We start from the raw sequence: 6799 nt of genomic DNA, 5'->3' as shown, positions 1-6799 counted from the left end.
ATTTACATACATACGAAAACACCACCCAACAACAACACACACACACACACACACACACACACACCACACACACACCACACACACACACACACACACCCCAAAAACAAAAAAACACACCACACAAAAAATTTTTTTATTTTTTTTGGGGTTTTTTTGGGGTTTGTTTTGTTTTTGTTGTTTGTTTTGTTTTTTGTGTTTGAAATTTTATAGTGGTAATATTTTATATAAGATATGTATATTGTTAGGGGATTACTTAATTTTAATTTATATGTTTTATAATATTTTTATATATATATAAAAATAATGATTATATATTATATTATAATATATTTTTTATATGTAAATAACATATTAAAAATAAAAAAAAATAAAAAAAATTTTACACAAAAAAACAACCCAATATATATATAATATATATAATATATATATATAAAATATATTACAAAATATACAACAAACAAAACACAAAAACAAAACAAAAAACACAAAAATTACAACACAAACAAAACAAACAACACTATATTATATACTATAATATAATATATATAAAAATAATAAAATATACATTTTATATATATATATAATATAATATATATATTATATATATTATATATATATATAATTATATATATATATATATTTTATATATATATATATAATATATATATATTTTTATATTCTCTCATGTAAATATATTATTATATGTGTGTTTTTGTGTGTGTTTGTGTTAAATGCATCTGTGTGTTTATTTTTTATTATTTCCTTATCTTTTCTTCCTTAAAACTTAGGGATATTCTATGTTCTGGGACAATGTGAATAATACCATGCAGCACTAGAATTTCTAGGCAGAGAAAGTTTGGGTTTGTTATTGTATTTTTTACACTGTAGTGCTATCTGAGTCATTTGATGAGACTTTTGTTCCAGTATTAGAAGTTATTAGCATGATAGATTTAATCAATGAATGAATACCCAAGACTAAGACTGAAGGGGGTCACATTGTCTCTGTTTCGGCCAGAGGTTCTTCTTGGTTCATAGCTCAGTTTTTCCACTTCTTGACAGAATTAGATATGTCCAGACTGTAATTTTCCCAAGGGGTTCCTTGTGCCCCTCTCTTTCAGGGCTGTCTCTAAAGCAGGCAAACTGACATGGGATCATCCTCGGGAGTGTTCATATGGCCCGAGTTGGCAGTCCCGTATTGTGCAAATAACAGGTCAAATGTCAATTTCATAATATTCAGGTGGTCTCTGTAACTGTATGTTTTGACAAAAAGGACCTCAAAAGGTATCAAGACCAGACTCCCAAAGGCACGGCAGGATCAACCCAAGTTTTTTTCCATTCTGCAAAACTGATAATATCATAGTCTTGAAGATGCATAGCTTGGTCCTTCTGCACAAGTACTGGCAACTCCAAATACTCTTGTCAAGCAAGTTATGGCTCTTGGCCAGGCTTATCTGTCATTTAACTTCCTGCTCTAAGAACTTTGACTCATGCACACTCTATTAAGATATGAAAAATTTATTTCCCCATCACAATATGTAATGACTGAACAAGTTTTTCCCAAACAGATCCCAAATTCCTGGACCTTGGTTTTATTTCCCGAGACCTCAATACCAACGGCTCTGCCTCATTGCTAAATGCATGGAGAGTCCCTGTACGTTCTCGGAAGACTTAGATGAGTTAGCTTCCTAGTCATGATCTATGACTTAAATGTTGCCTTTGTGTTACTCCCCATTGACTTTAAATGATAACTCTACTGATTTTCCAGTTCATGTTAGTGTTGAAAAGTGCTAGTGCAAGAACATTGCCCATCTTCATTCCTGAATTCATAGGAAAGGAGCCAAACATTCTTTCAAACCCCATTTAAAATTACATTCAGTACCATACTAGTGCTGTTAATCCAAAAAATCTTTTTAGGAATTCATCAGGATCTCACACAGTGATTGATGATGTATGAGTTAAACACCTTGAGGATAGTGTGGGCTCTGAGAATTCATGATGCTCTACAGTGACTTAAAGTACAAGGATATGATCTTTGTGCTTTTCAGGAGTGAACCAGATTGCTTCATCTTCTGGGTGCCTCAGTAGGTGGTCTTTCATAATACCTTAAAACCCTTGCCGGGGTGAGTTCCCGAGCGCAAGCCCTCTCCTGGGGGGTATTCATAGTGGCCTGGGCCCGCTGTGGGGGCTCTTATTGTCACCCTAGCATGCATGACTGCCCCATGCCCAATACCAGCTTTTTTCCTTTCTTTTCTTCATAATACTATGAACCTATATTGTATTTTCAGTATTATTATTTTCTAAGGTCTCTATTGCCATATTTTCTGATAAATCAATACTGAGGATATTTTTGTTGTTATATGGACTCCATAGTTGATCATTATTCGCTCTATAGTCTGAATAAAATAAGCAGTGTGGGGTATCATGAAGTTGAAACCGTAGGTTTTGTTGTATTTCTTTTGCATTTTTATTCAAGTTATTTTTAAAAGATAAACTTTAGTTTCAACAGGTTTATATTATCACTTCCATATAGATATAATTTTATGTCAGTGTTTTTATTTTTATTTTTATTTTATTTTTTTATTATTTTTTTTTTTTTACCAAAATACATATCGGTATTTCACGTGGTTTTACATCATCACTGAATACTATATAATATCTCTGGTCAATGTAGTTGATTACCGACGTAATTTTTTAGACGCTAACCTCGGAACCCCGAGAAGCCTTTATGAAATGCATAGTACAGGAAAAATGAGAAAAAGTGTTAACTACTTAATCACATTTTCAGTGACAAAAAAATAATATATTGCGTAATTGAACAAAAAAACTTGTGGCATGGCCATACATGCCCCCAGAATACGGGACATGCGCACCATGGCATGTATGTATATGCCATCCGGGAGATAGTCCAGGCATGCCATGGCATGTGCATACATGCCACCTGTTGGCAACAGGTTAAGAAGGAAGAGAATGAAATTATGTGATAATCTACTGAGTGAACTGGAGTCATCTGTAAGGAGCTCTTGGAGTACAGCTTCCTCATGGCTTGGTAGACAGGGCAAAATTTGCCTTCAATCTCTTGAACAAGATTCCTGATATGCTGTTCCTCCTTAACTCTGTTGGAGATGCATATCAGGGAGCAATGTAAGTCCCAGTCACCAGCCAGCTCAGCCATGCAATATGCAACTTTGACCTATGCTTTGTTTTTGGTCAGTCACCAATGGGCTCCTGACCTGCAGCAAACATTTCCAATTTGAAAGTACCCCGCTACTGTGGGATATATTAGGTTGTTGAGTGTTATACCTCAGGCAGTCACTGGTAGTGGATCCCTCCCAGTCATTTCTCCAGATAAAGGTGTGGGGGGGCTATTGTGCCTGATTTCAACAACTAGGGTTCCCTAAGGCTTTGCCCCGCATGTCTCACACTGGTTTTGCAGCCACTGGACCACAGGCAGGATGGGTTTCCCCTTCCCCCCAACCACTTCCTGGTGGTCACCTTCTCTCTGTGTACCATAGCCTGCCTCACTAGCCATAAGGGAGGATTGTTTGCCCTCCTCCCACCTTCTCCATTTGTTAGAGCCATTGCCAATAGGTGTCTTGGGGAAACAGACCTCCCAATAAGTTAGTGAAGCTTATTTAGTGGATGAAGAATATATATAAGTATGCTCCATATTATCATGCTGTTTACTCTTTTAGAGATGGACTGTGTAGATAATACTAGGATTTTTTATGCATATACTGCAATATAATCATATGTAATAACATATCACTACAGAAGAAAATATATAATATATATATATATATATATATATATATATATATATATATATATATATAATATATATATTATATATATATATATATATATAGTATATATATATTGTCAGAATGAAATTAACCCAGTCAGCACATATGGCAAGAATATATGCCATGCTCACTGTAATACAAGTTTATTTATTGTATTTACACATAGATGGCTCTGCAAATTTAATCACTAAGGAGTCCGTTATTAGTCCTACCTATCTCACCTTTTTACCCTTTTCCTTGACTTTTGGAAAGGGTCTTTTGTATTATTTCATTTCTTAATGTTACCAAGATTTTAATAACAATTTAATAATCATAACATCAATAACAATAATAACAGTATCTATATCAATTGTATTAAAAAGAGAAGCACATTTCCTGCCACTTCAAAGGAATGGGAAAATCAGGATTGGTCATTAGGGCCTTCTTGACACACTCCTTGCCAGCTGAGCACATGTGGAGCCATCTGTATTTTTCTGTGGCGGTTGGTTAAATACATTTTCAATTTTATCTCAGACGCCTGTTTCTGGATAAACTTAATGAGATATCAAGATATAAAACATCCTTCCTTTCTCTCTTTTTGCTTTGATGAAAAGATGAGCATCACTTCTCCATACTCTCTTAATGTTTTTCAAACTTTTACCCAAGACTTTACCTCCTGCTCTCAGATTATGATGTCAAGCTCAATAGGAACAACCTTCATGCGCACACCTACAAGCTGACAGGAGTCGATCTCAGAAACACACAGAGGTGGAAGCCAAGATTAAGGAATCAGACTTGGACTACTCACTCCCTACCCTCTTCTTGGCTGAGTGTGTCCTGGTGTACATGAACACCAGCAAGTCTTCACAGCTCTTACAGTGGATTGCAGAAAAGTTTAAGTCTGCCTTCTTTGTAAATTATGAAATGGTAAATTGAATTTTTTATGTTCTTTTTTTAATTAACCCTTTGGCTTGAAAAAGTACCCCCTGTAAGTTGTGACCAGTTTCTGAGGGATTTAAGTTATTGGTTATAACATCTCTGAATAACTGGGGCCATGACATTGCAGACTCAATAGCTTTAATGTATATCTCCCACTGTAGAGTGAATTGAAAACAAGCATTTTATTTTTTATTTTTATTATTTTTATTTTATTATTATTATTTTTTTTATATACTTTCACATTGTCTTTACAATATCTAATTAAGGGGCCTTGTGGTTATAGCACAATATAACCATATAGAATATGCCACATATATGAAAAAGTACTAGGCAGCACTGGGTTGTGTGTAATTGATGGTTGGAAATTTTTCAGCCTCATCTCTTTACCAGAAAAAATGTCCATGATATTTTAGATTTATTTGCACATTTGGAAAAAAATTATTAGGAGCTTGAAGATGATTAAGTAGCCATAACAGACCCAATACATACTGATATATGGGATGTTAATAATCATTTCCCTATTTACTAGGTCAATCTTGGTGACAGATTTGGAGAATTTATGGAAAAGCAATTTGCGAAGCCGGGGTTTGTGACCTGGCAGGGGCTCAAGCATGCCAGAGCACAAAAAACACAGAGGCAAAAGGTTAGTATGCGTGTGGCCAAACAGATCTTACGCTCAACTTGGTTAAAAAAAAAGTGCCTGCAAACTAAGATGCACAGATATTTCTTTAAGTATTGATTTGGGTGCATGCTTGAAACATTGGGATTTACTTATTAACTTTGCTACATTTAGAGGGCACCAAAGTGTCTGAATCACTGACTAAGCCTACCTAATCTCACTAGTTTCCCCCATCCATTGAATTTTCAAAAAGGGAATAAGGATCTTTCTTTATATTATCATCATTTTTAAATGCAAAGATGACAGTTTTTTCCCCATGCCATACTGAATCATGCTCCAAGGGGTCACACACAGTCAGCAACTTGAGTAAAGAATTAGAAGCACTAAGAACAAACATTTGCCCACACACACAAAGAGGCTTAAATTTGTCTTTTTAGCCAATATTTTGCGGGACTGTAACTCCTCTGTAATTCCCGTCATGGATAAAAAAAATAAACACCTGTTTATCTCATTTTCTCACAGGAAAATGCTGTGCTTTTTTTTTTTTTTTTGTGTGTGTGTGTGGTTTGTGTTTGTGTTTGTGTTTGTGTGTTGTGTGTGTGTGTGGTGTGTGTGTGTTGTGTGTTTTTTTTTTGTGTGTGTGTGTGGTTGTGTGTGTGTGTGTGTGTGTGTGTGTGTGTGTGTGTGTTGTGTGTGTGTGTTGTGTGTGAGTGAAATGTCTCTGCACCTAGATGGCTCTGCTAGTGCTTAGTCACAAAGGAGTCAATTTGTAGATCTTTGACTTTACCTGATTTCACCTTTCCTTGAATTGGGGGGAAAAACATTTTTTTTTACTAATGCTATGAATATCGAGGTGTTCTGTCGCTCATGTTTCAGATTTTGATGAGCGAACACTTGTATAAACGCAGCAGCAATAAACAAAAAGTCTTGTGCCACAAGAGCTACCTGAAGCCTGGGGCCTCTCGTCTCACTTGACATATTGCTTCTGAGTTTTAAAGTAATTTGAAATAAAGTAAAATCTGTAATTACAGATCTTTTCGCACTTATAGTGCTTTGCCAGCACCTTCAGGCTCTTGTTTTTGCAGGTGACACAAGGCTACAGTACGATAGTCAGCACCCCACCTCAGACCCACAGCTCTCTTCTACACTAGGGTAGCCCTTGTGGGCTTTGACCCCAGGGTTAGGAAGGCCTAGTAGTCTGGGGCGTCCTTTGGGCGCACCTTTTCTTTTATTCTAAATTTTTCCCCCTTAATGTGACTTTTCCCGAGCCTGCCGGAGTTCCTCGTGAACTACCCATTTCGCTTGGGGGGTGGGCATTGAATTACTTTCCTTCGCCTAGGCAAGTTCAGCGGTCAGGAAGTGCCCCCCACGTAATTCGATCCCTCTGTGGTACTGGAGACTGCAACCAGGCTTCCACTGGGGAGGGAGATGGAAAACTTCCTTTTTCCTCTATTTTTGG

At 36.2% G+C, this 6799-nt stretch overlaps 1 long non-coding RNA gene across 1 annotated transcript; it reads left to right on the top strand.

The window, feature by feature from the left end:
- The first annotated feature begins 4169 nt into the window (after window positions 1-4169).
- Window positions 4170-5290, top strand: LOC119569822. The gene is made up of 3 exons (XR_005228327.1): window positions 4170-4284; window positions 4469-4709; window positions 5251-5290. It is a non-coding gene; the product is annotated as an uncharacterized LOC119569822 (long non-coding RNA).
- Window positions 5291-6799: the final 1509 nt, after the last annotated feature.

Source organism: Penaeus monodon, unplaced genomic scaffold (assembly GCF_015228065.2).
Source record: "Penaeus monodon isolate SGIC_2016 unplaced genomic scaffold, NSTDA_Pmon_1 PmonScaffold_18903, whole genome shotgun sequence".
Classification (NCBI taxonomy): Eukaryota; Metazoa; Arthropoda; class Malacostraca; order Decapoda; family Penaeidae; genus Penaeus; species Penaeus monodon.
The sequence above is the reverse complement of the archived record's forward strand: the minus strand, read 5'-3'. Positions and strand labels throughout refer to the sequence as shown.